The sequence below is a fragment of the Nannospalax galili genome, unplaced genomic scaffold (assembly GCF_000622305.1).
Source record: "Nannospalax galili isolate Female #2095 unplaced genomic scaffold, S.galili_v1.0 scaffold137, whole genome shotgun sequence".
NCBI classification, from domain to species: Eukaryota; Metazoa; Chordata; class Mammalia; order Rodentia; family Spalacidae; genus Nannospalax; species Nannospalax galili.
In genome coordinates this window covers 1,777,481-1,798,394 of record NW_008340203.1, presented here as the reverse complement: position 1 = coordinate 1,798,394, position 20,914 = coordinate 1,777,481, and the positions used below count along the sequence as shown (strand labels likewise).

The 20,914-nt window shown below is 49.8% G+C and overlaps 1 protein-coding gene across 1 annotated transcript in view; it reads left to right on the top strand.

The window, feature by feature from the left end:
- The first annotated feature begins 2,348 nt into the window (after window positions 1-2,348).
- Znf385c (zinc finger protein 385C) overlaps window positions 2,349-20,914 on the top strand; it is a 57,108-nt gene continuing 38,542 nt past the window's right edge. The window contains exon 1 of the mRNA XM_008835282.2: window positions 2,349-2,394. The gene's annotated coding sequence lies outside the window, so the exon portion shown is untranslated. The remainder of the gene's footprint in view (window positions 2,395-20,914) is intronic.

Below are 20,914 nucleotides of genomic sequence, written 5' to 3'. Positions count from 1 at the left end.
AGAGAGAGAGAGAGAGAGAGAGAGAGAGAGAGAGAGAGAGAGAACAGATGTTCAAGGTTGGGTCAGTGAGATGGCTCAGTGGATTAAAGGTGCTTGCTTCCAAGACTGATAACCTGAATTCAGTTCCCAGGACCCACATGATGGAAGGAGAGAACTGACTCCTGCAAGTTGTTTTGTGCCCTCTACATCCACTGTGTTGCACATGTACACATGCACAAAATGAATAATAAATGTAATTTTTAAATTTTTTTATTATTTTTTTATGTGTATTGCCTGCATGTAGGTAAGTGCACCTGTGTCGTGCAATCCTTGCGGAGGACAGAAGAGACTGTCAGATCCCCTGGAACTGGAATTATGGACAGTAATTAGCTGCCATGTGGGTGCTGGATTCGAACCCAGGTCTTCTGCAAGAACAGCCAGTATTCTTAACCACTGAGCCATCTCTCCAGTCCAAAGTAATTTTTTTTTAAGTTCAAGGTCATCTTTGACTGCATAGTGAGTTTGAGGCCAGCTTGAGATACATGAGACCTTGTCTCAAAAAAAGAAAAGAAAAATCTCTTTAGTGGCTATGAAACCCTCACTCAGAGCACCAGCAGGCTAAATTTGAGGGCTGGAGATGGGGTTCACTGGCAGAGCCTGAAAAGAGGCCCTGGGTTCCATTCCAAGACCTAAGGCCCCTCAAGAATGTATGGCCGTTGTGCCCTCTCTGTCCCTTGATAGGTTCCAACCCCAGTGTCCCTCTCTCCACCCTCTTTTACCCCCTTCCTGAGGTGGAGATAGTGACATCCAGCCTTTGAGGGGTAGAATCAGGTAGACATGAAATAGGGAAATTACAGAGGCCTACATTTTTTTCGTTCTCATTTTAATAAAAAGAGAGGCAAGATCTAGGTTGATTCTTCAGGGAAAGGGCTATTTCTGTGGTAAGAGGCCCAGCAGGCAGGAGTCACCTTCAAGGGAGGAGGAGGAGGCTGGGGCAGAGATGTGACAGCTGGATGACAGTTCTTCCTACCTTCCAACCTTGGTGCCCCCTGCTTCATTCTTGGTCCCACCTCAGGGTGAATGGAAAAGAATTCCCTCTCCCTTCTCCTGTGAGGGCTACAATTTCACTTCCACTCTTGTTGGACATCCATCCTGGCCTAAATCAAACCTTTCTCAGTGTCCCTCTTCTGCTCCAAGTGTCCTTGGCCTCTTCAGGCATCCTTCTCATCCCTCATGGGCCCCTTCTGCCTGTCCACTCCCCACTGTACCCTGAGTTATTGTATCCCCTGCCAGGAACGTGCCTTTTTCAGGTCAATAAAATTAGTGACTTGGTGGAAGGGGGGCAGAAGCATAGGAGTGCTAAGCTCAATGGCCTTGAATGTGGCTGGACTCACGGAGTCATCATTCCAGTGCTACACAGTGACAGCTGAGGGACCTTGCGTGGGTGTTTGGGGGTGGGGGTTGGGGCTGTGTCACAGAGAGGAGAAAGATGACCTGGCTTCCTAATGTCCCTCCAGGGACCAAGTCTCAACATGACTGATCCCTGAATTGGGAGCTTTTAGAGGGGGCACCCCATCAACCTTCCATCCTGTGAGAGCCCCCAAGAGCCTCAGATTGGTGGGGTGCAGGCAAGGAGAGGTGTCTGTTCTTGCTGCTTGTGAGGAGCCAGGGTTGTGGACATCTGAACCAGGCTGCCTGAAATAGGGGGTTTCATAGATCATAAGGACCCAGGTGTCCCTACCCTTTAACCCTCAGAAAGTCAAATGTGGTGGCTTATGCCTGTAATCCAGGGCTGAGGCAGAAGAATTGCTGCTAGTTCAAGGCGGCCTGGGCTACAGACTACAATTTTGTTGAAGGAAGGAAAGGAAGGAATGAAGGAAGGAAGGAAGGAAGGAAGGTAGGAAGGAAGGCAGGAAGGAAGAGAGGGAGGAAGGAAGGAAGGACTATAGAGAACACATGGAAGGAAGGAAGGAAGGAAGGAAGGAAGGAAGGAAGGAAGGAAAAAGAGCCATGGATGATGGTATATGCCTGCAGTCCCAACACTTGGGAGGTGGAGGCTGGAGGATCAGGAGTTCAAAGCCAGCCTGGGCTATATAAGACCCTGTTTCAAAAAATAAAAGAGCGAGAGAGAAAAAGGGAGGAGAAGGGAAGGGGGAGAAGAAAAGAGAAAAGAGAAGAAAAGGAATAGGAATTGGTGGGGGATCTGGTTCTCCTCCCTACTCCCCACCTAAAAGGGCAGCCCACTCCTCACGGCCAGGACTGGGGAGGGCCGGAGCCTCCGCCCCTCTCTGCCCCGCCCCCGCCAAGCCAGGCCCCGCCCCGCCAGGCCCCATCCCTGCTCTGCCAGCTCTGAGCCGTGGCGCTGAGAACCAAGCGAGAGCAGGTGGCCACAGCGGGCTCCATCTGTGCGGGCAGGTAAGACAGGGACGCCGGCTGGTCCAAGCTGAGGACTGCGAGGGCAGCTGGGGAGAACAACGCAGCCCCTTCCTCCTGTCCCCTGTCCTCATCTCAAACCTAGGGGACCCCAAAAGACATCCTTGCCTGGGCTAGGTGTGCGGCTGTGACTAAACTCTGAGGAAGTTGGAGGGTCCCTCTGGCTCTCCGTGATGCTGTGGGGATCCAAAGGCTGGAAAAAATGGGCATTACAGTGTTCCCGAGGAGGGCAGGTTAGAGGGGTTCTCCTTCACCCGGAGTCGGCCCCAGGGCTGCATCTTTCCCCACGGTCAGGAATGATGGGGGACAAGTGAGGTTAGAGCTGTTAGAGCGCGTTCTAGGTTTTCTGGTGACCTGGGGACACCTGCATGACTTGCTTCTGGGTACAGATGCCGAATGATGAGAGGGGGTAGGGAAAGAGGGGAACGGGGCTAGCAGATGTCCCAAGGACCAGAGCCTGGGATTTGGCTGGATTGTTCTGTGTGGTGTCCAGGAGCTAGGCTGTTTCGATGATGGTGGCCACCGGGTGTGTGTACCCCTTCAGGTGTGATGTGAGCAGGAAGGGATCCTGCCTCCTTAGACCTAGATCCTGGGACCTCAGGGAAGGTTTTCTGGAGGAGGTCTGAGTTCACCTGTGGTGCTGGATCATAAAAAGGGGGCAACTTTGGGCCTATGATGAGGGGGGTGAAGTAAAGAGTCCTGGATTGCAGACCAGAGGGAGGTCAGGGTGCTGTCATCTGTTCCTGCTAGGACTCCAGGGACACTCCAGAGAGCATCACAAGTCTTCAGACAGACTCAGGTGACAATTAGAAGGGAGGAATTTCATTGTCTGACTAGATCTCCCATTCCATGGTCTCCTCCCACATCAATCCTCATGACTAAGAAGTTCTTCTTTCTCATTTCTTAATCTCTCTCTCTCTCTCTCTCTCTCTCTCTCTCTCTCTCTCTCATGTGTGTGTGTGTGTGTGTGTGTGTGTGTGTGTGTGTGTGTGTGTGCGCATGTGTGTAAATGTATGGAAATCAGAGGAAAACTTATGGGAGTCAGTTCTCTCCTTTCATCGTGTGGGTACCAGGAATTGAACTCAAGTTGTCAGGGCTGGCAGCAAATGCCTTTACCCACTGAGCCATCTCACTGGCTTCTTTCTTTCTGCTTCTGTGATGGCTTCTTGATTCTGGGAGACAGAGAACTATGGTGGCAGGAATGGGAGCTCTGGGGCCGGTCAGACTTGAGACTTATCACCTCACCTACCTTACCTTCTGAATTTGCTTCCTTACCTGTAAATGAAGATATTGATGGATAGAGATATTGATTGATAGAACCCACCTCATAGGGTGGCTGCAGGGGCTAAGTGAGAATACAACTGTGGAGTGCTTAGCGCAGTGCCTGGCCATGGCGAGAGCTCAACAGGTCTAAGTGTCCCCCTCTGGGTAGGACAGAAAAGCTGATCTGCAGGGGGTAGAATTTTTTTTTTTTAAGCTTGTCCAGAGAGATGCCCTTCACCCTGCTTCTACGGGTCCCCGGCTGGGCCCCATCTCTGTGCTGTCCAGGGCCCCTTACTTCCTCCTGGCTCCATTACCTTGTTTGTGTTGCTTTTCATCTGCAGAGTGAGGCAGGACCCAGGGAGTGGCAGGGGCCCTCTTGGGGCTGTACCTAGATGGAACAAACTCTGGCTTAGAGACACAACTTGACAAAAATGCCCTGTTGGCACCATCTCCCTGCCCTCCCCACTCCCAGGAATCCACAAGTTGGGATCAAGCCTGGCTGAATTTTTCCAGGAAGGTAAATAATCCTGCCTGGGGATTGTCTGAGCTGCCCTTCAGTGGAGCAAGAGCTTCACACCCTGGCTCTAGTTCTGCAGGCCACAGGAGAAGACTGGGTCCATGGGTACCCTTAAACCTGGGGAAAGGTAGCAGTACTCATGCCTGAAGCCGGGCACTTTCAAGGGCTCCACTCTGGCTGCCTCCTGTCAAGTGAGGAGTCAGCATGGCTTAGGGGATGGGCATCGGGACCACACTCCCAGGCCTGGGGATGTAGCTGAGTTAATAGAGTGCTTACCTAGCAAGCTAATTTGCAGGGGGTGAGGCTGGAACTAGGCTAAAACCAGGTATGTGCCCCCCCCCCCCCCACAATATGAAAGGATCTGGCAGTGAAGAGGCAGCCAGGGTGGGGTGGCTGGAACCAGGGTGAGAATATAGCCATCTCTTTCTACATTGTTGTCATTCTGATGTGTAACTCCCTGGGGGCAGAAAAATATGAATTTGAACTTGGTCTTCTAGGTTGCTATGAAGGTGTGTCTGTCAAGATAAGAGGTTAGAATATAATTTATTAATATAGGGTGTGCGATGTAGCTCAGTTCATAGAGTGCTTGCGTGCTTGCCTAGCATGCACAAGACCCTGGGTTCATTACCCAGCACTGCATAAATGCAAGTGTGGTGCACACCTGTAATCCTAGCACTTGGGAGATGGAAGCAGGAAGATCAGAAGTTCAAGGTTGAGGCTAGCCTGGGATACATGAGACCCTGTCTCTAAACAAATTATTGAACATTTCATTAGTGATATCTATAACTTTAAAATATACATTATTTAATATTTATTTCTTGTAGTTATTATAACTGTTATTTTCCAGTCCTGAGGCTGGAACCCAGGGCTTTGTCATGCTAGGCAAGTACTCTACCACCAAGTCATATCCCCAGTTTTTTTGTTTTGTTGTGGGGACAAGACCTGGCAAAGATACTCAGGCTGGCCTCCAACTCACAGCAATCCTCCTACCTTAGCCTTCTAAGTAGATGGGATTATAGGCCTAGGTCCCATGTCGTGATAACTTTAAGATATTTAGACCAGTGTCTGTGGACCACCCTAGACCCTACCCTAGACCCTGCAAAGGTGACAGAAGGCCTGTGACCACACGTGTGACATGGTTAATTGCCTTCCTAGGCTCCCTGTCCCCTACTATATTGCTGGCCCTGTAAAACTGGGCTTGGGTCACACTCTCCTAGATCAGGAAGGAGTTTCAAGGAGAAGTGAAGATTGTCAGTTGTCACCAGCAAGCTGTCCCCCTTTGGGCTTCCTGACCTCGTTCTCTATCCCAAAATTGGGACAGTTTTTAAAAATGTCCTGTGACGCTTGAGTGGGAAGGGATGGGGAGAAGAGCCTGCTTCTCTTCCCAGTGTGGCAAGGATGTGGTACTTGCTGTGCCCAAGGAGCAAGGATGAGATAAGCTGAAAGGCGGCAACAGCAGGAAGGGTGGCAGTTAGATCAGAGGAAGGCCAGGCTGAATAGCCAGCCTGCCTTGCCCCCCATACCCTCTCAGAGAGCTGCACTCACAACCGGGAAGGGGTGAGTTCTCCATGAGTTTGGGGGCCAGTTGGCCAAGAAGTGGGGAGTCATCCCTGGCAGAAGTAAATGGCATATTGGTCTAGGCTGCTGTAGAGTGCCCTGTGGCACCTGGATATACCGTCTGCTCAGAAGAGAGGCATACCACCTCTTTCGCAGCCCACTCTGCTCACTCATGATTCTGACTGGGTTGTTTGGGGACCAATCCACCATTTTGGCCTCATTAGTGCTACAGGGTTTTTGTTTGGTTTGGTTTTGGTTTTGGTTTTATTGAGACAGGGTCTCCCTGTAGCCCTGGCTGACCTAAAACTCGCTATGTAGACCAGGCTGGCCTCAATCTCACAAAAATCCACCTGCCACTGCCTCTAGAATGCTGGGACTAAAGGTGTGTGCCACCATGCCCTGCAGGTACAGGGTTTTTGATGGAAGTAGACATACCCACACACAAGCATGCACTCACAGTCACCCAGCATGCTACCTTGGCTCACAGACGGCTCCTGAGCGCCATGTCCCACGTGAATACCCTTGCACACCCACCCGGACCCCCTGCAGTGTGTGCTCCCTTTTCTTCCCATACTCACAGCCTCCCCACCCTCACCGGTACCTCTTCATTCACCTCAGGTGACCCACCAGCTCCAGCGGCCACGGCTGGCTTACTTCACGGTGGCTGGGGGCCAGGAGCTTGTAGTGTCTCAGTGTTGGGGACAGGAGGCAGCGGCACCAACCTCCTGGGATTCCCTCGACCCCCCAGGGACTCGGTGTTCAATACCTTAGCTCCAGGGTCTCCTAGGAATGTCTCGAGGCCCTGAGGTTCTCTGCCCATCTCTATGTGTTTCTTGGGAAGCTTCTTTCTGACTGCCTGTGAGTATGTCTGTCCCTGCTCTGCTGTATGTCCATCCCTGTCTCTGCTTGCTCCTGTAGCTCCTCTCCTCCTGTCTTTCTTCTTTCCCCTTCCTTTGTATGTCTCTCTCATTCTCATTCTCAATCTCTCTCTCTCTCTCTCTCTCTCTCTCTCTCTCTGGCTGTGTGACTTTCTCTGTCCTTCTTGTTGTTTGTTTTTGTTTGGGGGTTTTGGAGGGGGTTTGTTTGTTTGTCTATGACGACAGGGTCTCACTATGTATCTCTGGCTGGCCTGGAACTTTCTATGTAGACCAGACTGACCTCTAACTCACAGAAATTTACCTGCTTCTGCCTCTCAAGTACTGGAGTTAAAGGTGTGCTCTTTGTTTTTAAGACAGGGTCTCTCTCTGCAGCCCAGGCTGGTCTGGTACTCACTATACAGTCCATGCTGAATAGCAATCCTCTAGCTTTACCCTCCCAAGGGCTGGGATTGGAGGTATGAGCTGCCACACCCAGTTCTGTGCTCTACCTCTCACTCTAGGACTTACTCTCTTGAGGAGGCCAAGTGTCCCTGGGTTATAGAAGGTGGGAAAGCATCCTGGGACACCACTGTCACTTGTGGACCTCTCTCCTCCCCCAAGCAAACAGATATGAGGGCTGTCAGGGCCTGCAAACAATAAGCCAAACAGTGGCACCTGCCCCTGCCCCGCTGTTGAGAACGCTGGCTCTAAGATGAAATGTACTTCAGTGGCAAGGCCCAGAGTCATAGGCCTGGGAGCAACTGGGGGGTTTGGGGAAATGGGGGCAGTCCCTTGTCTGTTTTGATCCATTTGAACGAATGGATGTCAGGATACTTGGAGCCTTCCTGAGAAGTGTGGACCAGAACAGGGCTGAGTTGACACCTTTCTTTTTTCTTCGAAGCAGCCAAGCTCAACTCACCCACCCTAGGTCCAGCTTCCTGCTCCAAACCACCACTACACCCCCACCCTGCCCCAGCCTTTCCGCCACTGTGGCCTTGGGGCCTCTTTAAACAGTCCCCTGCCCTCTCCACTCCCTTGCCGCTGGCCACAGCCTCTGTAGAGGCCTTGCTGTGTTGACTGCCTGTTTATTTGCCTAAGGTTTCCTCAGGTGTGGTGAGCTCCAACTCCACAGACCCTCCCTGAACTCCAGATGCCCACAGAGAGGCCCGGCCCTGTCCCTGCTTGCCCTACTACCCTCAACACTCTCCTGGGCCCAGTGCCTCTCCGGCATCCCTAGGCGCCAACTCCCATCCTCCTGGTCTCACCCTGTCCCACACTGAGAGTTCAAGAAGGGAGATGCCAGGAAATGTTAGAAGCCAGAACCTTTTGTGTTTTCTAGAGGGTCCCAAAGAGGAACATATAAAGGGCATGGGCATTAGAACTCAGAAGTCTGCCCACTGACCAATCTGTCCTTAGCTGAGCTTGAGCTAGTTATTCGGTGACACTTGAAGAAAGACCCTGTTGGAGTACTTTCTTCATTGCTGTGACAAAAATACCTGACAAAAGCAATTTAAGGAAGGAAGGGTTTGTTTTGGCTCACAGTGTGAGGGCCATCAAGGCAGCAGGAAGTTGAAGCAGCTGGACACACTGTCTAGTCAGGAAGCAGAGGAACTCTGGTGCTCAGCTTATTCTTTTTATCCTGTGGGAACCATGGTGCTGCCCCATTTAAGGTGAGTCTTCCTACCTCAATTAGCCAATCCTAGATAATCCTCCACTGGCCTGCCTGGGGGTGGGGGTGGGGGTGGGGGTGTTTGTTTCCATGGTAATTCTAAATCCCATCAAATTGACAAGATTAGCCTTCACATGGCCCTTCTAGGATCCTGACAGGAGTCACATCCCTGAGACCCCAGGGTCCTTCCAGTCTTGATTTTGCACAGAACTTGACCTGACCCAGAGCTACCTGGTCCTGTCCTGTGAGCTCCACAGAGGTAAAAGTCCTTTTCTCAGATGAGAGGCAGCTGCAGAGGTCAAAGCTGCTTGCCCAGGATCAATCTTCCATCAGAGCATAGCCTTGAAACCAGGTCTCCTCAGAGAGAAAAAGCCAAGGCTGCAGTGGCCTCTGGTTTTCCTTACTCTCATCCTCGGCCTATCTCTTGGAGGACCTGCCAGCCAGGACTCCTCATACCAGCTGGGAAGGGAGCAGAGACAGGTAGCATTCCTATGACCTCATTCTGAAACTTCTTGTTCTAGTTAGCAGCTTCTAGAAAAGGCTTTAACCATCCGGGTGCTAATTGTGAATTTGATTAACCCTTGTTCAAGGCTAAGGGTACCTACTCCAGGTTCTTGGGGGTTGAGGTGGTAGGCGTGGCTCTAGAGGCAGGAGTGGGGATCAGAGTTTCTCTGACAACCCAGCCAGCAGCTAAATGTGGGAGGCAGGCATGAGAGGACGGCCCAGCTTGGGGGTGGGGGCAGGTGTATGTGGTCCTTGGGAAGATGGGCCTGAGGGGAAACAGGGCAGCCCTGGTCTGTCTCTTCTTTTCTCTCCTGCTGACATGGGCTTCTCTGGAACTTGGTGTCAGGATGCAATACACCCTGTTCCTCTTCTCTCCCAGAGCCCAAGAAGCCCCAGTCCATTTCCCTGTCTCTTGCCCCATAGACACTGGTTCACTCAACAAACACTTGTTGAGCACCTACCCTGGGTGCTGCCCTAGGAATCCAAGGGAGGACAGAACAGCATGAAGAAGAGTGAATGAGAAGAGAGAAAGGGGCAGCTGGGGGGTGTGGCTAAGTTGATAGAGGGCTTGCCTGGCATGCACAAAGCCCTGAGTTCAATCTCCAGCACCATAAAAACTCGGCATGGTGGTACATGCCTGTATCCCAGCACCAAGTGGGTCAGAAACCCAAGTCCACCAGGTGTGGTGGCATATGCCTTCAGTCCCAGCACTCGGGGTGGGTGTGTGCGCGCACACGCACGCGCAGAGACAGGCAGATCTCTGCGAGTTCAAGGACAGCCTGGTCTACATAGTGAGTTCCAGGACAGCTGGGACTACAGGGAAACCCTGTCTCAAGAAAAACAAAAACAAAAGCCAACAGAAACTCAAGTCCATCTTCTGCCACACAGCAAATTTGCATCCTGCCTGGGATATATGAGACCTTGTTTGAAAAAAGGAGAATGGGGGGGGGATGGTGTGTGTGCATGGAGAGATGGTTCAGGAGGTAAAAGTGCTTTACACTAAGCCTGATGACCTGAGTTCAATCCCTATGATCCGCATGATGGAAGGAGAGAATCACCCCTGAAAGCTATTCTCTAACCTCCACTGGTGTACTGTGGAATGCATGCACTCCCCCTCCCCCATGAAACAAATAAAAAATGTAATTTTTTAAGAAGGCATGGGCTGGACAGATGACTCAGTGGTTAAGAGCACTGGCTGCTCTTGCAGAGGATCTGGGTTCAGTTCTCAGCACCCACATGGTGGCTAACAACTGTCCTAACTCCAGTTCCAGGGAATCCAAGACTCTTTTCTGATCTCCTCAGGCATTGCATGACATGGGTGCACTCGCATACATGCAGGCAGTACACTCATACACATAAAATAAAATAATAAATAAAATATTCTTTAAATATTTTTTTAAAAAGAAGTGGATTGGGAGAGCACTGACTATTTTGACATGGACATTTTAAATCCCAAGGATATTTTGAATGCAAACATTTTTTTTCTTAATTTTTATTTTATATGTATGAGTGTATTGACTGCGTGTATGTGAGTGCACCCGTGTCATGCAATGCTGCGGAGGTCAGAAGAGGGCTTCAGATTCCCCTGTAACTGGAGTTAAGGATGGTTTGTAGCCGCCACGTGGGTACTGGGAATCGAACCTGGGTCTTCTGCAAGAGCAGTCAGTGGACTTAACCGCTGAGCCATCTCTCCAGCCCCTGGATGCAAACATTTAAAATCAAAACATGCCAACAGTGGAGACTCTTTGGGAAGATGTTTTCCAGTTTGAACTTTATTCACCCAACTTAATTCCCTTGATGAGACTTTTCTCTCCAATTTTCGTCTCTCTGTACAGTTTCGTCTCTGTGTACAGTTTCGTCTCTCTGTACAGTTTCGTCTCTGTACAGTTTCATCTCTGTGTACAGTTTCGTCTCTGTCATCTCTGTACAGTTTCTTCTCTCTGTACAGTTTCGTCTCTCTGTACAGTTTCGTCTCTCTGTACAGTTTCGTCTCTCTGTACAGTTTCGTCTCTCTGTACAGTTTCGTCTCTCTGTACAGTTTCGTCTCTCTGTACAGTTTCGTCTCTCTGTACAGTTTCGTCTCTCTGTACAGTTTCGTCTCTCTGTACAGTTTCGTCTCTCTGTACAGTTTCGTCTCTCTGTACAGTTTCGTCTCTCTGTACAGTTTCGTCTCTCTGTACAGTTTCGTCTCTCTGTACAGTTTCGTCTCTCTGTACAGTTTCGTCTCTCTGTACAGTTTCGTCTCTCTGTACAGTTTCGTCTCTCTGTACAGTTTCGTCTCTCTGTACAGTTTCGTCTCTCTGTACAGTTTCGTCTCTCTGTACAGTTTCGTCTCTCTGTACAGTTTCGTCTCTCTGTACAGTTTCGTCTCTCTGTACAGTTTCGTCTCTCTGTACAGTTTTGTCTCTGTACAGTTTCGTCTCTCTGTACAGTTTCGTCTCTCTGTACAGTTTCGTCTCTCTGTACAGTTTCGTCTCTCTGTACAGTTTCGTCTCTCTGTACAGTTTCGTCTCTCTGTACAGTTTCGTCTCTCTGTACAGTTTCGTCTCTCTGTACAGTTTCGTCTCTCTGTACAGTTTCGTCTCTCTGTACAGTTTCGTCTCTCTGTACAGTTTCGTCTCTCTGTACAGTTTCGTCTCTCTGTACAGTTTCGTCTCTCTGTACAGTTTCGTCTCTCTGTACAGTTTCGTCTCTCTGTACAGTTTCGTCTCTCTGTACAGTTTCGTCTCTCTGTACAGTTTCGTCTCTCTGTACAGTTTCGTCTCTCTGTACAGTTTCGTCTCTCTGTACAGTTTCGTCTCTCTGTACAGTTTCGTCTCTCTGTACAGTTTTCTCTCTGTACAGTTTCGTCTCTCTGTACAGTTTCGTCTCTGTACAGTTTCCTCTCTGTACAGTTTCGTCTCTCTGTAGTTTCGTCTCTCTGTACAGTTTCGTCTCTCTGTACAGTTTTGTCTCTGTACAGTTTCGTCTCTGTACAGTTTCGTCTCTCTGTAGTTTCGTCTCTCTGTACAGTTTCGTCTCTCTGTACAGTGTCGTCTCTGTACAGTTTCGTCTCTCTGTACAGTTTCGTCTCTGTACAGTTTCCTCTCTGTACAGTTTCGTCTCTCTGTAGTTTCGTCTCTCTGTACAGTTTCGTCTCTCTGTACAGTGTCGTCTCTGTACAGTTTCGTCTCTCTGTACAGTTTCGTCTCTGTACAGTTTCCTCTCTGTACAGTTTCGTCTCTCTGTAGTTTCGTCTCTCTGTACAGTTTCGTCTCTCTGTACAGTGTCGTCTCTGTACAGTTTCGTCTCTCTGTACAGTTTCGTCTCTGTACAGTTTCCTCTCTGTACAGTTTCGTCTCTCTGTAGTTTCGTCTCTCTGTACAGTTTCGTCTCTCTGTACAGTGTCGTCTCTGTACAGTTTCGTCTCTCTGTACAGTTTCGTCTCTGTACAGTTTCCTCTCTGTACAGTTTCGTCTCTCTGTAGTTTCGTCTCTCTGTACAGTTTCGTCTCTCTGTACAGTGTCGTCTCTGTACAGTTTCGTCTCTCTGTACAGTTTCGTCTCTGTACAGTTTCCTCTCTGTACAGTTTCGTCTCTCTGTAGTTTCGTCTCTCTGTACAGTTTCGTCTCTCTGTACAGTGTCGTCTCTGTACAGTTTCGTCTCTCTGTACAGTTTCGTCTCTGTACAGTTTCCTCTCTGTACAGTTTCGTCTCTCTGTAGTTTCGTCTCTCTGTACAGTTTCGTCTCTCTGTACAGTGTCGTCTCTGTACAGTTTCGTCTCTCTGTACAGTTTCGTCTCTGTACAGTTTCCTCTCTGTACAGTTTCGTCTCTCTGTAGTTTCGTCTCTCTGTACAGTTTCGTCTCTCTGTACAGTGTCGTCTCTGTACAGTTTCGTCTCTCTGTACAGTTTCGTCTCTGTACAGTTTCGTCTCTCTGTACAGTTTCGTCTCTCTGTAGTTTCGTCTCTCTGTACAGTTTCGTCTCTCTGTACAGTGTCGTCTCTGTACAGTTTCGTCTCTCTGTACAGTTTCGTCTCTGTACAGTTTCCTCTCTGTACAGTTTCGTCTCTCTGTAGTTTCGTCTCTCTGTACAGTTTCGTCTCTCTGTACAGTTTCGTCTCTGTACAGTTTCGTCTCTCTGTACAGTTTCGTCTCTCTGTACAGTTTTGTCTCTCTGTATAGTTTCATCTCTGTACAGTTTCGTCTCTGTGTACAGTTGAACAAATTTCCATGTTTTCCATTCCATCTTAATTTTACTAAAACTCATTTCATCAGCATTAATTCCTTATACATTTAGCTGCTGGGATTTGATCCGTCGGACTCTTGGCATCAGGCTCTGTCGTTGTGAGTGTGACTGGGTAACCTTATCCAATTTGGGAATACTGGGAAATAATAAAAAAAAAAAAAGATTCGTGGTCCAGATTACATTCTGGTGTCCGTTTTAGTCAATAGTGAGTTTTCTCCCCTCCAGCTCTGCCAGTCATGGTGTTATTTCTACCAGGAATATTTTTAGGTGACAAGTAGTATTTATATCTCAGTTAATCTGTGGGAGGGACAGGGTGGGAGGGGTGCTGGGAGAAAGGAGAAAAGTTTGAAGTGAGGAGGGACCCAGGCATCCAACTTGCATCTGCAGGTCACATATGTCTTCGGATAGCTGTGAATGTGGCCTACCACAAAATCATAAACTTACTTAAAACACGACGACATTGTTTTTCTGATTTTGGGGGGTAACTCAACTTGGAGGTTCTCAGGTGTGAGCACTGTCGATGGCAATGGTGGTGTTGGGACCACAATAGTGGACCATGCCTATCTCCAGCATCCACTTTCCAGACTGGGTGGGGCTTTTCCCAAAGAGGAAGGGAGACCTTTGGAGCTTTTGTTTGTGTGAGGCAGTGTCTCACTTTGTAGTCCAGGCTAGCCTAACAGTCACCTGTGTAGCCTGGGCTGGTCTCAAACTCACAATGACCTCCTGGGTACTTATAATTTTTTTTTTATATTTATTTATTTATTTGTCAGGAGACCACTTGTGGTGGGGTGGGGTCTGTTCTCTCCTATCATGTGAATTTTGGGGACCAAACTCAGGTTAGCAGCCCTGATAGCAAGAACTCTTACCATTGAGCCGCCTCGCCAGCCTGCTCAGTGCTTCTAAACAGAATGATAGGCTCAGACTTTGTTTATTTTGGGGGTGCTGAGGACAGAACCCAAGGCCTTGCCCATGTGATCTACCAGGAGGAGGAGGAGGGGGAGGGGGAGGAGGAGGAAGAGGGAAGGGAGGGGGGAGGAGGGAAGGGGAGGAGGAGGAGGGAGAAGAGGGGGAAAGGGAGGGGGAGGGGGAGGGGGAGGAGGAGGCAGGCGACCAGGTAAGGTGGCCACTAATCAGTAGGAAAGAGCTGAGCAGACTGGAGAAAAATTAGTGGGGTAGAAAGGGGTTGCAAGACCCCAAAGACACCATCACGGTCTGGCATACCCTAGGCACCCACTCTTCCTTCCCTTCTGATACAAAACCCTCTCAGAAGCCTCCAGGGTTTGCGCAGGGTGGGGACCCGCTCGAGGAGATGCACGGACCCCGCCCACACAGAATCACGTGGCTGGAGCTGCCCCTCAGCCGCAGACCTGGCCCTGAAACAGACCCAGACACAGGGCGCTTGTCCTGCGGTGGCTCCGAACTCAGGGTGTGACCCTGGGCAGGGGTACAAAGGGCCCTCTGTCGGTATGGGGCACTGCGCCCACCTGGACGAGGCCAGGCGCCTGAGGAGTGAGGAGGTGGCCTGAAAGTACCGGAAAGGAGAGAACTTGAGGTGACACACCCGAGGTTTCAGTTTAATGTGGGGTAAGTCACTTCATCACTCTAAGATGGGATCTGAAGCCCAGCTTCCCAGACCTGGCACAGGTCAGGACTGTTTGTTGACTGACCCACTGACAGTTGTTAAGCATTATTTAACACACATAGTATTACCATGCACATGTTTGCTGAACCCTTTATAAATATTGACTTATTTGATCCCCATAAGAACCCACTGAGTACTATTTATATTTATCCTTATTTTACGAGAGGGGGAAACTGAGGCTCAGAAGTGGCCAAGGTCACCACCTAGGAAGTAGCAGAGGTAAGATGTGAACCCAGGTCTTACAGCTATACTTTCCTGCTTCTGGGAAGGAAGGTGGGCATTCCTTAGGCCTGGTGCCTTGGTGAGTGTTGTGGGGCCCTAACCTCCAGAGGGAGGAAGTTCCAGACCATGTGTGCCTTGGGAAACAGAGCTACATACACATTGTTCCTCATGCTAAGTGACATCACCAGGTGGGAAGCCACACTTTTTGAAAGGAATGGAGACCCAGGGCAGGGCAGAGCAGGGATCAGAAGAGGCCCTGTTACAACCTTGGCTGCCTTGGGTACAGCTGTGGAAGCCACTGCCCATTCCCTAGAAGCCACACAATGTATGGATCAACTAACCAGGGCCTGTGGGCCAGGGCTCAGGGTAGGTGGCAGCCTAAGAGTGAGTGGGTCTTGTTGGGAATGAACAGTGTCCTCTGCTAAGATGACAGTGGGATAGCAGCAGACAGTCTCTGCAGTGCCACTGGGCAGGTGGGTGGGGGCTCTGAAAGCCAAGTCCAAGTTCAGACTGCCTTCTCTAGAAGCTTCTCTGCATCTAGCTGCTCATCAGAACCACTGGAGTGCAGGTGAAAAACAGCCACAAATGGATCTGGTGATGCATGAATGTAATCCCAGCACTCAGGAGGCTGAGGCAGGAGGATCTTGAGTTTGAGACCTGCCTGGGCTACATGGTGAGACCCTGTCTCAAAAAACAAAATAGGGGGCTGGGGAGATGGAGCAGCAGTTAAGAGCACATATTGGTCTTGCAGAGGACCTGGGTTCAATTCCCAGCACTCAGGTTGGTTGGCTCACAACCGTCTGTAACTCCAGCTCCAGGGACTCTGACACCCTCTTCTGGACCTCACAGGCACTATACTCACAAGTGTACATACCCTCCCCCCCAGGTATGCATAATTAAAAAATAAAATAAATATTGAAAAAACAGTAGCTGGGGATGTTGCTTAGCATGTCCTGGATTCCAACCTCAGCACCATATAAACTGGGCATACTAGCACACGCCTGTAATCTCAACACTCAACATTGCAAGGCCAGCCAGGGTTACATGTCTCAGAAAAGCGGGGGTGGGGGGGTGGGGGGTATGGCAGTGAGTGAGGGAAGGGCTAAAGAGATGGCTCAGCAGTTAAAAACACTTGCTACTATTGTGGAGGACTTGTGTTTGCTTCCTAGCACCCATGTGGCAGCTAACAACTGTCTGAAACTCCAGTTCCAGGGAATCTGACGTCCCCTTCTGGCCTCTGAAGCATTGCACACACATGGTGCACTTATATGCATGCAAGCAAAACACTCATACACATAAAATAAAAATAAATAGCCAGGTGTGGTAGTGCATACCTTTAATCTCAACACTTGGGAGGCAGAGGCAGGTGGATCTCTGTGAGTTCTAGGCCAGCCTGGTCTAGATATCGAGTTCCAGGCCAGCTGGTGCAACAGGGAGACCCTGTCTCAAAAAGACCAAATAATAATAATAATAACAATAATAATAAATAATTTTTTTAAAAAAACAACAAAAAAGGCAGATATAGGCCTTCCCCCAGGCCCCTGAATCCAAGGCCCTGGGGTAGGAACTAGGGAAGGAGGTAACAAGCTCCCCAGGAGACCCTTCATGACTGGGTATGTCTATGGAAGGCTGCTGGACACAAGATTCTGGTTCATAGTTGAACATCGGAATCATCTGGGCAGAAGTTCAAAGTCCCAGCCCTTGGACCACACTGCAAACTGAGCCCATCAGAGCCCCATGGAGGAGCTTGGGCATGGGAAGTTTCCAGAGTTGCCTGGTGGTTGTTGCGCTGGTTCAGGTCAGTGGGCAGAGTCAGGGACCTGTCCTGCTTGTCAGCCTGGTCTGTGCTGGGGAGACAGCATCCCTACATAACCTCTCAATCATCCCGGGGACCCCATGAGGTATATTTGACCAAGCATGAAGGTGAGGCATGCTCCAGAGCCAGGAGCATGTGTTCCTGGACCCCACAGCCTGTAGCTGAGGCCTTTTGGTTTCTGAGCTGTATCTCAGCTGTGGAAAACCTCTGGGACCTGGACTGAGGGGACAGAGACCAGAACATGATGACTCAGCCTGACATGAGTAGGGCATTCCTGGAACTCTCAGCTGATTTAAAAGGTATCTTTTTCATTTTATTTAAAAAAAAAAAAATTTATTTATGGGCTGGAAAGGTGGCTTAGCAGTTAAGAGCACTGGTTGTTTATTATTTTTATTTTATGTGTATGCATGTATTGCCTGTGTGTAGGTAAGTGCACCCATGTCGTGCAATGCTGAGGAGGTCAGAAGAGGCTGTCAGATCCCCTGGAACTGGAGTTACAGACAGTTGTTAGCTGCCATGTGGGTACTGGGATTCAATCCCAGGTCTTCCGCAACAACAACCACTGCTCTTAACCGCTGAGCTATCTCTCCAGCCCTCTTTTTCCTTTTATCTATCATCTATCTATCTATTTTTTCTTTTTTTGGAAACATGGTTTCCCTGAAGCCCCAGCTGGCCTGGAACTCACTATGTAGAACAGAGTGGCCTTGATCTCAAAGAGAGCCTCCTGCTTCTGCCTCCTGAGTGCTGGGATTAAAGGCATGCACCATGCTTGGCTTTTTTATCTTTGATTTAAAAAACAAATTAATTATGTGTGTGGTGGGGGCATGTATATGCACATGAGTGCAGTTGCCCACGGAGGCCAGAAGAGGGTGTCAGATCCCCTGTAGTTGGAGCTACAGGTGGTTGGGAGCCCTCTGCTACTGGGACTGAACTCTGGTTCTCTGCAAGAGCAATATGTGCTGTTAGCTGTGGAGCCATCACTGCAGCTCCATCTTCTTCCCTTTTTAGTGGCCTGAGGACCAATAAGCTTTCCCCCATGGAGCCAACAGCAAAAAAGGGTACCTGAATGTGGTCAACTGCTCCTGGATGACCAGGTAGACTCTGGCCACCAACAGGCTCCCCTGGACAATGGGCTTAGAGGCCACCCATCCCTCTGATCCTGAGGGTCACCCTCAAGTTCCCTGAACCCCGGTTCAATCCTGAAACTGGATGGCTTAGGTTGGATCTCTTACCAAAGACCAACTGTGGGTCTGGTGGGGTGGGCTGGATGGGAGGATCCTGCTGTACTAACTCATTAAATAAAAAGTTCAGGAAATGAAGGGTGGGTTGGGAGTCTCAAGAGCTTAATTTCCTCAGGGTTGGTCATGGCTCGTAGTCAGGGTTCCTGTGGGCATCTTCTGAATGCCTCTCTTGAAGTGAGAAGGAAAGTACCCAAGGTCTCGGGGGGCACCCTGATCCTTGGTCTTTACTGTCCCTTCTAGGGAATAACACGAGGAAGTCCTCCCCATGAGCTGACTGCCTTCTAGACTGCTGCTAGTGCCACTCATATCATGGGGAGGGGCTGCTCCTGCTGTGGGACACCCAGATTCTTCATTCTCCTCCCTTCTGGCCCTGGCTTCTACACACCCAGGCAGCTCTGCCAAGCCGGGTGAGGAGGTTGTTAAAATCATTTCTGTTGTGTTAGCATTAACCACAAGTTGGATACAGCTCTGGTCTGGGAAAGTTTAGGGTTAGACAGGCAGCTTTGGGGAGGCAAGATGATGGATAAGAGGGAGGGTCTCAGGTGGGACTTGAGGATGGGCACCCCTAGGTTGGGACAGGGTGTCCTGGGGTTTTCAGCATTCTGCCCAGGTGTGTTTGTCATCCTTCTTCTTTTGTGCCATTGGTTTCTAGGGCACAGATGTGAGGAAGTTCATTCTGCTGACAAATCCTGGTCCCTTCTGTTGTAACTAATGCCTTCATCCCTCTTGTGGGAGGGTCTTTACAGTTTGCAGGGTGTTTTCTATATGTTCTTATTTTATCATCTTATGTGTCAGCCTTGGGTCAGGGGAGACATTAGGGCTTGGCACTGTTAGTCCTGTTGCAGAGAAGGGACACATTCCCAACCCCATGTCGGAGTTCTAAGACTTGTGTTTCTGTTTGATTCACAGCCACCCGTCACCATGTGAATCCCTCCAAATGACATCCACAGATACACTCACCCCTCTCCCTGCCTGCCTCCCTTCTCATCCCAACTTAGAAGCAGCCCAGTCCCAGAGAGGTCATCCTGTCCATCCCCCTGCCTCCAGCCCTGTACAGCAAAGCATAGCTGAAGCCCTGGAGATGAGCAGAGTCAGGGAGTGGGGGTGCTCCTTTGCAGGCAAAGTCTTCGAACATACAATGTGATAATCTCCGCCTGATTGCTGTACACTCAGGGCTTCCCTGAGCTCATCCAAGAATCCATTAGGGATCTCGAAGAGGAGCGAGCCTGAGCCTGAGCCTGCTCTGGGCTCTCTGCCTCCCACCCCTCTGCATGTTGGGAAAGACTTGCATGGTCTTTAACAGCAAGACAGCAACCAGATCCTACTAGAAACAAAGTGTACCCCTTCCTTCAAGACCTGGATGGGGTGGAGCTGAGTCAAAGTATCCTTTTTATACCTAGCCATTGAATAGTCCAGAAAGGTGCTGCTGGTCAGCCTGGCTGAGGGGCTGATAGGAGAGCCTAGAATCTGCCCCAGCCAGGGGCTCAGAGGCCATTCCTCTGCCTACCCCAATGTCCTGCTGGGAAACCAAGGCCGGTTGTTGTCCCCACGGTATCCCTACCCCAAAGCCACCCAATTAGCACCATGTCTGACTCTGTGTTCCCAGCGCCTGTCTCATTATTCGGGAATTTATGATGTCCAGGTCATCGTGAAGGACAACTGTCTGGGTTCCCATGGGGGGCGGGGGAGTCCAGCCAGCGCTGAGCCCAGCAGTGGCAGGAGGTGGTGGTGATGGCAGGAGGAGGTGGCGTCCTGCTTGGGGCAGGATGGGGATTTGATTTCAGGAGGATTTGCAGCCAGTGGGGAGCCGCCCTGGCCACATGGTGGCTTGGGGCTATTTTAGGAGGCAGAGGTGGGGGAGGGGCCAGGGTAGACATGGAGCCATCAGTGACTCTGTCCCTCCAGTAGGAGCAGAAAGGACCTGGGATGGATGGATGGATGGGGTGGGATGCAGACCTGAGATTGGGGTTCTTCATACCCTTCTAGAACCACAGATCCAGAACTAGAGCAGTGTACCCTGACCCCATGTGGTTGGTGGTCTGACTGAGGAGCTGGGAAGGGCCGAGACATAGGCTTCGTTTCCAACCAGAGCCCTTGCTGCTGTTATTATGGACCAGTATTATAATGGTCTCATATTTTTGGAGCTGAAATTACATTTATTGAGGGGCTAGGGATGTAACTCAGTTGGTAGAGTGCCAGCCTAGCACACACAAAGTTCTGATTCAACCTCTAACTCCTGATCAAACTGAGCATGGTGGCATATGCCTATCATCCTAGTACTAAGGAAGTGAAGGCAAAAAGATCAGAAGTTCAAGGTCATCCTCCACTATAAAGTGAGCTTGATGCAGGATCTACATGAGATCCTGAGTCAAAAAGAAGGAAAATGGGGGTCAAAAAATGGTTCAGGGGTTAAGAGCACTCACTATTCTTGGGGCTGGAGAGATGGCTCAGAGGTTAAGAACATTGACTGCTCTTATAGAGGACCTGTGTTTGATTCCCAGCACCCACATGGCAGCTAACAACCATCTATAACTCCAGTGCTAGGGGATCCAGTGCCTTCTCTGGTCTCCGTGGGCATTGCACAGCATGGGTGCACTTATAGGCATGCAGGCAATGTACTCATACACATAAGATATAGAAAGTAAAATAAAAAGAGCACTTGCTGTTCTTGCAGAGGACCTAAGTTTGGTTACCAGCACCCACATTGGCAGCTTGCAACCATCTGGAATTCCAGTTCCAGGGAATCTGATGCCCCCTTCTGGCCTCTGAGGGCACTGTATACATGTGATACACTTATATACATGCAGGTAATATATTCATACACATAAAATAAAAATAAATTAAAAAAAATTTTTTTAAAGAGTTGGGCATGGTGGCACACGCTTTTAATCCCAGTGCTTGGGAGGCAGGAGCAGGTAGATCTCTGTGAGACCGAGGCCAGCCTGGTCCACATAGTGAGTTCAGACCAGGGAGACAGTCCAAAAAG